The following is a 10,110-nucleotide window of genomic DNA, read 5'->3' as shown; positions in this document are numbered from 1 at the left end:
CTCCCAGATCCACACAGCCTGAAGACAGCTGGAGACAGCCCCATCAATCACACAGCATCTCTCTCTCTCTCTCTCTCTCTCTCTCTCTCTCTCTCTCTCTCTCTCTCTCTCTCTCTCTCTCTCTCTCTCTCTCTCTCTCTCTCTCTCTCTCTCTCATTAAGAGAATAATGCATCTGACATCTGATTATCAATTTCATCAAATACAACATATACAGTGACAAGAAAAAGTATGTGAACCCTTTGGAATTTGAAACGTTGTCATGTTTTTATTCAACACACCATGTAAACATTAACAGTGCAGGGTGAAAAAAGTATGTGAACCCTTGGATTTATTAACTGGTTGACCCTCCTTTGGCAGCATTAACCTCAACCAAACGTTTTCTGTATTTGCGTATCAGACCTGCACAACGGTCAGGAGGAATTTTGGACCATTCCTCTTTACAAAACTGTTTCAGTTCAGCAATATTCTTGGGATGTCTGGTGTGAACCGCTCTTGAGGTCATGCCACAGCATCTCAATCGAGTTGAGGTCAGGACTCTGACTGGGCCACTCCAGAATTATTTTCTTCTGTTGAAGCCATTCTGTTGTTGATTTTCTGTTGTTGTCCTGTTGCATCACCCAACTTCTGTTGAGCTTCAATTGACGGACAGATAGCATAACATTCTCCTGCTAAATGTCTTGATAAACATGGGAATTCATTTTTCCGTCAATGATAGCAAGCTGTCCAGCCCTGAGGCAGCAAAGTAGCCCCAAACCATGATGCTCCCTCAACCATATTTTACAGTTGGGATGAGGTTTAGATGTTGGTGTGCTGTGGCTTTTTTTCTCCACACAACTCAACTTTAGTTTCATTTGTCCACAGTGTATTTTGGAACATATCCTGGAACATCCAGGTGCTCTTTTGCGAACTTCAGACGTGCAGCAATGTTTCTTTTGGATAGCAGTGGCTTCATCCGTGGTGTCCTCTCATGAACACCATTCTTGTTTACTGTTTTACATATCGTAGACTTGTCAGCGGAGATGTTACCATGTTCCAGAGATTTCTGTAAGTCTTTAGCTGACACTCTATGATTCTTCTTAACCTCATTGGGCATTCTGCACTGTGCTCTTGCAGTCATCTTTGCAGGACGGCCACTCCTAGGGAGAGTAGCAACAGTGCTGAACTTTCTCCATTTATAGACAATTTGTCTTACTGTGGACTGCTGAACATCAAAGCTTTTAGAGATACTTTTGTAACCCTTTCCAGCTTTATGCAAGTCAACAATTCTTAATCTTAGGTCTTCTGAGATCTCTTTTGTTCGAGGCATGGTTCACATCAAGCAATGCTTCATGTGAATAGCAAACTCAGATTTTGTCAGTGTTTTTTATATTGCAGGGCAGCTCTAACCAACATCTCCAACCTCGTCTCATTGATTGGACTCAAGGTTAGCTGAGTCCTGACTCCAATTAGCTTTAGGACAAGTCATTAGCCTTGGGGTTCACATACGTTTTCCAACCTACACTGTGAATGTTTAAATTATGTATTCAATACAGACAAGAAAAATACAATAATTGGTGTGTTGTTTGTTTCAGGACACTGTGCTTGTCTATTGTTGTGACTTAGAGGAAGATCAGATCAAATTTTTTGACAAATTTATGTCGAAATCCAAGTAATTCCAAAGGGTTCGCATACTTTTTCTTGCAACTGTAACTGCAGAACAAAGGAAATTGACATCATGCTTTATAATAAGCAATTTATTCTCCCTATTGAAAGTGTCAACACTAGACTAGCTGAAGAAGATGTTGCAGGGGAGTATGGTACTGTGGGCCTGCTGGAGAAGGTAACAGCTCTAGCGGTTGATGATAAATGCCTTCAGGAGGCCGTTTGCTTTCTCACCACCTACGTACTTCATATTCCACACTCTTTCAACTCTCTGTCATGCTACTGGTTCATCTGTTGGATCCGCTTTATAACACAATAAAACCCATACTACTGAACACAGGAGGATGGTGGCACGTTAATTGTGGAGGATGGGCTCGTGCTAATGGCAGAAGCGGAATTGGTGGAATGGTATAAAATACAACAAACACGTGTTTGATGCCATTCTATTGGCTCTCTTCCAGACATTATTGTGAGCCGTCCTCTCCTCAGCAGCCTCCACTGCTACTGAAGCCATCTAAAGACGCTCCATCCACTATAGTCTAAAGAACGTTATAGAGGACCTGAGACACACTGGACAGGACAGTGGAAATTAAACATGATGTGTAATGATGGGGGTCTTTTTGTCAACACCCCATTGATGATTGTGTTTTTCTGGAACAGGGTGAGGGGGCATATGGCAGCTTGGAGATCAAATCTGGGACATAGCCGTGGCACTAGGCTCTGGGACATAGCGGTGGTACTAGGCTCTGGGACATAGCCGTGGCACTAGGCTCTGGGACATAGCCGTGGCACTAGGCTCTGGGACATAGCCGTGGCACTAGGCTCTGGGACATAGCGGTGGAACTAGGCTCTGGGACATAGCCGTGGCACTAGGCTCTGGGACATAGCCGTGGCACTAGGCTCTGGGACATAGCCGTGGCACTAGGCTCTGGGACATAGCCGTGGCACTAGGCTCTGGGACATAGCCGTGGTACTAGGCTCTGGGACATAGCCGTGGCACTATGCTCTTGGACATAGCCGTGGCACTAGGCTCTGGGACATAGCCGTGGCACTAGGCTCTGGGACATAGCGGTGGTACTAGGCTCTGGGACATAGCCGTGGCACTAGGCTCTGGGACATAGCGGTGGTACTAGGCTCTGGGACATAGCGGTGGCACTAGGCTCTGGGACATAGCCGTGGTACTAGGCTCTGGGACATAGCCGTGGCACTAGGCTCTGGGACATAGCCGTGGCACTAGGCTCTGGGACATAGCGGTGGTACTAGGCTCTGGGACATAGCCGTGGTACTAGACTCTGGGACATAGCCGTGGCACTAGGCTCTGGGACATAGCCGTGGCACTAGGCTCTGGGACATGGCGGTGGTACTAGGCTCTGGGACATAGCCGTGGTACTAGGCTCTGGGACATAGCGGTGGTACTAGGCTCTGCAGTGAAACAGTGCCATGTGTCAAATAACTACACTGTGCCATGGACCAATAGCTATTTACTAACGTCCAGCTTGTCTGAGCCAGGTCAAGTCCTTAGAGGAGTAGCTAACTCTCCTGCCCCCAGGGCTTGCCTAGCGGCCGTTTGGTTCCAAAGCAGGATTCTGAGGCTCACAGCCAGTTCAGGTTAATAATTAAAGATAAAGGAAGAGGACAAGGCCCTGTGGGTAATATTGTGTGGCATGGTGTTTCTATGCCCTGCCCTAGCAGTGCCCGCCGCTGCCCGTTGCTAGTAGGATGGCAGAGTAGGAGGAGGACATGGCATCTTGCTCTGCTCACGTGTTAAAGCCCAAGCCCAAGAGGCTCCTGGGAGCTGGTCTAGCACAGCACCACTGACTGTCTGTCTATCTGTCTGTCTGTCTGAGCCAGCACAGCACCATTGTCTGTCTGTCAGTCTGTCTGATCTCTCCTTCATTAGCTGAGGATGGTGCCAGCAGAAAGAGAGCCAGCACTAGAACAAGCCAACAGTAAAGGACCATCAATCTACACACATCACTCTGAGATAACCCTAGCTGAAATGATAAGGCAACCATTGACAGATCCATGGCGTACTAGGAATAGTTTTAAGAATACCCTCTTTTTCTACATTCCAAATACTTTTTATGTAAGTAGAATTACTGTGGCTTTCTCCAATACCCAAGTGTTGTCCATGTCATTCTCTGGAAGAAGAAACGTAATTAGTATCCTAGGTTCCATTAAACTGTTTAAAATAGACTTCTAGGAGACATTCTTTCTTTCACCACTCAGTCTCTCCAAGTAGTGCTTGCGCATGTAAGTAATTCATAAAAGGGAAGGGCTAATGTTCTACTTGAAAGCGTGAAGAACAACAGCGTAGTAAGGTCACTTAATTTCCTTTGTCCACTTGTTGGAGGTGAGCCTCAGCTGACAGCTGATAGAATCCTGTGGTGAATTGTGGGAAAATAAGGGGCTGGTGTCTTTTGAACAATGGCTGCTGTCTGCTTTCAATGTGTTCACCTCGGTCTAGCCCACTAACCTCGGACCTGCTAACAGGCTCTGCTCTCAGAACACCCTCCTAACCTCTCTAACCTGTCTCTGTTATCTCAGTGCTCGCAACAATGAGCTGCCTTTCTCACAGCAGACTATAAAGACATTTAGAAAAAACATCCTCCTCTGTCCATGGAACTGGCTGCTCCATCCAGAGTGATGAAATTCATGGCAGGCAGGGGGAAAATAATGACTCATTTGCTGCCGTAATACATCATCCCAGTTCAGATGAAGGTTATTGACATATAACAGAGAAAATAAAAAAACAGTTGCATACGTCTCTAATGCATACAACTACTATAATGTCTTTCAATCACTGGCGTTCAAAGGGCCACACGCATCTCACACATTTAGATTTGAACACCAAACGTGGCACTATTAATCTGCTATAATTTAAGTAAATAAATGTCATTCATAATTAATGGGTTTTCCAATTTCTTCCTCATTCCAAAACAAACTGGATGGAGGGCCTTCAAGAACCGACTGGGAGTGGAGGAAGCAAGTGTCTCACAGCAGAGAGACAGTAGCCCAAGGCAAACCCCAGACAAATCCCAGGCTCCACACAAGGACCTCTGGGAATGTGATAGGAGGGTACTCCAAAATCAACAGCTTCTAACTCACCACACAGTTCACACACAGTTCCAGTGCATATATTTAACCATTTATGCCAGCTAATTAATTTGAGTCTTCAAGATTCTTCTAGGAGCTGTCCAGATATAGATTCACAGTGAGTTTTAAAGAGGGGGCAGCTCTACTGTATCATTCCATTGAGTCACATTATCAGATTATCTACAGTTATGTACAACTGTTTGAACAAGACGCTGCCAGACAGACCCAGACAGAATCCTGATGTAGTCATTACACAAACCAAACGACTTGGAGCATTCATTAAACATTTAATAAATAAGTCAAGTTAGGATATTTCAAACTGTTTACACCATAAATATTCAATGTTTAGTAATGAAGCAATTTTCCAGGCCAGTGCAATTTGGAGAAAAAAAAATGATATTTACAACTCACAATATTTCTCACTCACTCATATACATACATACATACATACATACATACATACATACATACATACATACATACATACATACATACATACATACATACATACATACATACATACATACATACATACACACACACATAATACATACATATATACATACATACATACATACATACATACATACATACATACATACATACATACATACATACATACATACACACACACATAATACATACATACATACATACATACATACATACATACATACATACATACATACATACATACATACATACATACATACATACATACATACATACATACATACATACATACATACATACATACATACAGACATACATACAGACATACGGGAGCAATATCTCTCTATCTCCAATAGGATCATCAAGGCTCACAACAAGGCCAACCTCCAGTGATCCCGCTGCCAGGGGCTGGCTGAATTGGCAACTTTAGGAACAGTCTGCTATCGATGTGTGATTTTCTCCTTCTATTTACACTGATACCATAATCCTCGATCAATACGGCCAATAGACAGAGGCCGCTGGCGGAATTGATGAGGCGAGTGGTGGAGGAGCTAGCCTTCAGCCTCAGACAGTGGAACTAGAGAGAGAGACAGCAGAAAGAGAAAGAAGAGACAGATCTATCAAAAGAAGAGGCAGGCAGGGCTGGAGGCTAGCCCCTGAAGGTGGTGGGTGGTGGAGAAGAATCATTAAATCAGACCTGGGTACAGACAGAACACATCTACATTTTGGAGGAAGCCAGCTGACTGGCTGCTGTAACAGTGAGCCAGTTCAGACGTGCCAGTTCCTATTGATCCGGCTGACTGGCTGCTGTAACGGTGATTCAGTTCAGACGTGCCAGTTCCTATTGATCCGGCTGACTGGCTGCTGTAATGGTGATTCAGTTCAGACGTGCCAGATCCTATTGATCCGGCTGACTGGCTGCTGTAACGGTGATTCAGTTCAGACGTGCCAGTCCATATTGATCCAGCTGACTGGCTGCTGTAACGGTGATTCAGTTCAGACGTGCCAGTCCCTATTGATCCAGCTGACTGGCTGCTGTAACGGTGATTCAGTTCAGACGTGCCAGTTCCTATTGATCCAGCTGACTGGCTGCTGTAACGGTGATTCAGTTCAGACGTGCCAGTCCATATTGATCCGGCTGACTGGCTGCTGTAACGGTGATTCAGTTCAGACGTGCCAGTCCCTATTGATCCGGCTGACTGGCTGCTGTAACGGTGATTCAGTTCAGACGTGACAGTCCATATTGATCCGGCTGACTGGCTGCTGTAACGGTGAGCCAGTTCAGACGTGCCAGTCCATATTGATCCGGCTGACTGGCTGCTGTAACAGTGAGCCAGTTCAGACGTGCCAGTCCCTATTGATCCGGCTGACTGGCTGCTGTAACGGTGATTCAGTTCAGACGTGCCAGTCCCTATTGATCCGGCTGACTGGCTGCTGTAACGGTGATTCAGTTCAGACGTGCCGGTCCCTATTGATCCGGCTGACTGGCTGCTGTAACGGTGATTCAGTTCAGACGTGCCAGTTCCTATTGATCCGGCTGACTGGCTGCTGTAACGGTGATTCAGTTCAGACGTGCCAGTCCCTATTGATCCGGCTGACTGGCTGCTGTAACGGTGATTCAGTTCAGACGTGCCAGTCCCTATTGATCCGGCTGACTGGCTGCTGTAACGGTGATTCAGTTCAGACGTGCCAGCTCCTATTGATCCGGCTGACTGGCTGCTGTAACGGTGATTCAGTTCAGACGTGCCAGTCCCTATTGATCCGGCTGACTGGCTGCTGTAACGGTGATTCAGTTCAGACGTGCCGGTCCTTATTGATCCGGCTGACTGGCTGCTGTAACGGTGATTCAGTTCAGACGTGCCAGTCCCTATTGATCCGGCTGACTGGCTGCTGTAACGGTGATTCAGTTCAGACGTGCCAGTCCATATTGATCCGGCTGACTGGCTGCTGTAACGGTGATTCAGTTCAGACGTGCCAGTCCCTATTGATCCGGCTGACTGGCTGCTGTAACGGTGATTCAGTTCAGACGTGCCAGTCCATATTGATCCGGCTGACTGGCTGCTGTAACGGTGAGCCAGTTCAGACGTGCCAGTCCTTATTGATCCGGCTGACTGGCTGCTGTAACGGTGATTCAGTTCAGACGTGCCAGTCCCTATTGATCCGGCTGACTGGCTGCTGTAACGGTGATTCAGTTCAGACGTGCCAGTCCCTATTGATCTGGCTGACTGGCTGCTGTAACGGTGATTCAGTTCAGACGTGCCAGTCCATATTGATCCGGCTGACTGGCTGCTGTAACGGTGAGCCAGTTCAGATGTGCCAGTCCATATTGATCCGGCTGACTTGCTGCTGTAACGGTGATTCAGTTCAGACGTGCCAGTTCCTATTGATCTGGCTGACTGGCTGCTGTAACGGTGATTCAGTTCAGATGTGCCAGTTCCTATTGATCCGGCTGACTGGCTGCTGTAACGGTGATTCAGTTCAGACGTGCCAGTCCCTATTGATCCGGCTGACTGGCTGCTGTAACGGTGATTCAGTTCAGACGTGCCAGTCCATATTGATCCGGCTGACTGGCTGCTGTAACGGTGAGCCAGTTCAGATGTGCCAGTCCCTATTGATCCAGCTGACTGGCTGCTGTAACGGTATTTCAGTTCAGACGTGCCAGTCCCTATTGATCCGGCTGACTGGCTGCTGTAACGGTGATTCAGTTCAGACGTGCCAGTCCATATTGATCCGGCTGACTGGCTGCTGTAACGGTGAGCCAGTTCAGATGTGCCAGTCCCTATTGATCCGGCTGACTGGCTGCTGTAACGGTGATTCAGTTCAGACGTGCCAGTCCCTATTGATCCGGCTGACTGGCTGCTGTAACGGTGATTCAGTTCAGACGTGCCAGTCCCTATTGATCCAGCTGACTGGCTGCTGTAACGGTGATTCAGTTCAGACGTGCCAGTCCCTTGCTTCTTCCTTATTTGTTTGTACTTTCTAATGATTTAAACATCTATTGCTGATGAGGCGCTGGGCAACCCTGAGCAGGTTACATTACCATTCCCTCTTACCCCCAGAATCCCATATTCTGGAGGAAGAACTGTCATTTTCTACTCTTCAATAAAGTCTAATCCTTAATTATAGATGAAGAAATTTGAGCAGGTCTATAGAGATGGAAACCTATGCTGCTCGCTCTCTCTCGCGCTCTCTCTCCAATTTATTCAACTTAAGGGGCTTTATTGGCATGAGAAACATGTTTCCATTGCCAAAAGAAGTGAAATAGATACTAAACAAAGGTGAAATAAACAATAGAAAATTAACAGTAAACATTACACTCACAAAAGTTCCAAAGGAATACAGCCATTTCAAATGTCACAGTATGTCTATATACAGTGTTGTAATGATGTGCAAATAGTTAAAGTATAAAAGGGAAAATAAATAAACATAAATATAGGTTGTATTTGCAATGGGGTTAGTTCTTCACTGGTTGGATTTGTTTTTGAATTCTTTATGGGTCTGTGTAATCTGAGGGAAATATGTGTCTCTAATATGGTCATACATTTGGCAGGAGGTTAGGAATTGCAGCTCAGTTTCCACCTCATTTTGTGGGCAGTGTCTTCTCTTGAGAGCCAGGTCTGCCTTCAGCTGCCTTTCTCAATAGCAAGGCTATGCTCACTGCCACTGTGTACTCTCTGTTTAGGGCCAAATAGAATTCTAGTTTGCTCTGTTTTTTTGTAAATTATATCCAATGTGTCAAGTAATTATCTTTTAGTTTTCTCATGATTTGGTTGGGTCTAATTGTGTTGCTGTCCTGGGGCTCTGTGGGGTCTGTTTGTGTTTGAGAACAGAACCCCAGGACCAGCTTGCTTAGGGGGCTCGTCTCCAGGTTAATTTCTCTGTAGGTGATGGCTTTGTTATGGAAGGTTTGGGAATCGCTTCCTGTTAGGTGGTTATAGAATTTAACAGCTCTTTTCTGGATTTTGACAATTAGCGGGTATCGGCCTAATTCTGCTCTGCATACATTATTTGTGTTTTACATTGTACACAGAGGAAATCTTTCCAGAATTCTGCATGCACAGTCTCAATTTGGCGTTTGTCCCATTTTGAGAATTCTTGGTTGATGAGCGGACTCCAGACCTCACAACCATAAAGGGCAATGGGTTCTATAACTGATTCAAGTATTTTTAGCCAGATCCTAATTGGTATGTCGAATTTTATATTCCTTTTGATGGAATCGAAGGCCCTTCTTGGCTTGTCTCTCAGATTGTTCACAGCTTTGTGGAAGTTACCTGTGGGACTGATGTTTAGGCCGAGGTATGTATCGTTTTTTTGTGTGCTCTAGGGCAACGGTGTCTAGACCTTTTTTGGAACACAATTATTTTGGTCTTACTGAGATGTACTGTCAGGGCCCAGATCTGACAAAATCTGTGCAGAAGATCTAGGTGCTGCTGTAGGCCCTCCTTGGTTGGGGACAGAAGCACCAGATCATCAGCAAACAGTAGACATTTAACTTCAGATTCTAGTAGGGTGAGGCCGGGTGCTGCAGACTGTTCTAGTGGCCTTGACAATTTGTTGATGTATATGTTGAAGAGGGTGGGGTTTAAGCTGCATCCCTGTCTCACCACCCGGGCCTGTGTAAAGAAATGTGTGTGTTTTTTCTAATTCTAACCGCACACTTGTTGTTTGTGTACAAAGATTTTATAATTTTGTATGTTTCCCCCAACACTACTTTCCATCAATTTGTATAGCAGACCCTCATGCTAAATTTAGTCAAAAGCTTTTTTATATCAACAAAGCATGAGAGACTTTGCCTTTGATTTGGTTCGTTTGTTTGTCAATTAGGGTGTGCATGGTGAATACGTGGTCTGTCGTACGGTAATTTGGTAAAAAGCCAATTTGACATTCGCTAAGTACATTGTTTTCGCTGAGAAAATGTA

This window comes from Salvelinus namaycush, chromosome 17 (assembly GCF_016432855.1).
Source record: "Salvelinus namaycush isolate Seneca chromosome 17, SaNama_1.0, whole genome shotgun sequence".
NCBI classification, from domain to species: domain Eukaryota; kingdom Metazoa; phylum Chordata; class Actinopteri; order Salmoniformes; family Salmonidae; genus Salvelinus; species Salvelinus namaycush.
Note: the sequence above shows the minus strand (reverse complement) of the source record.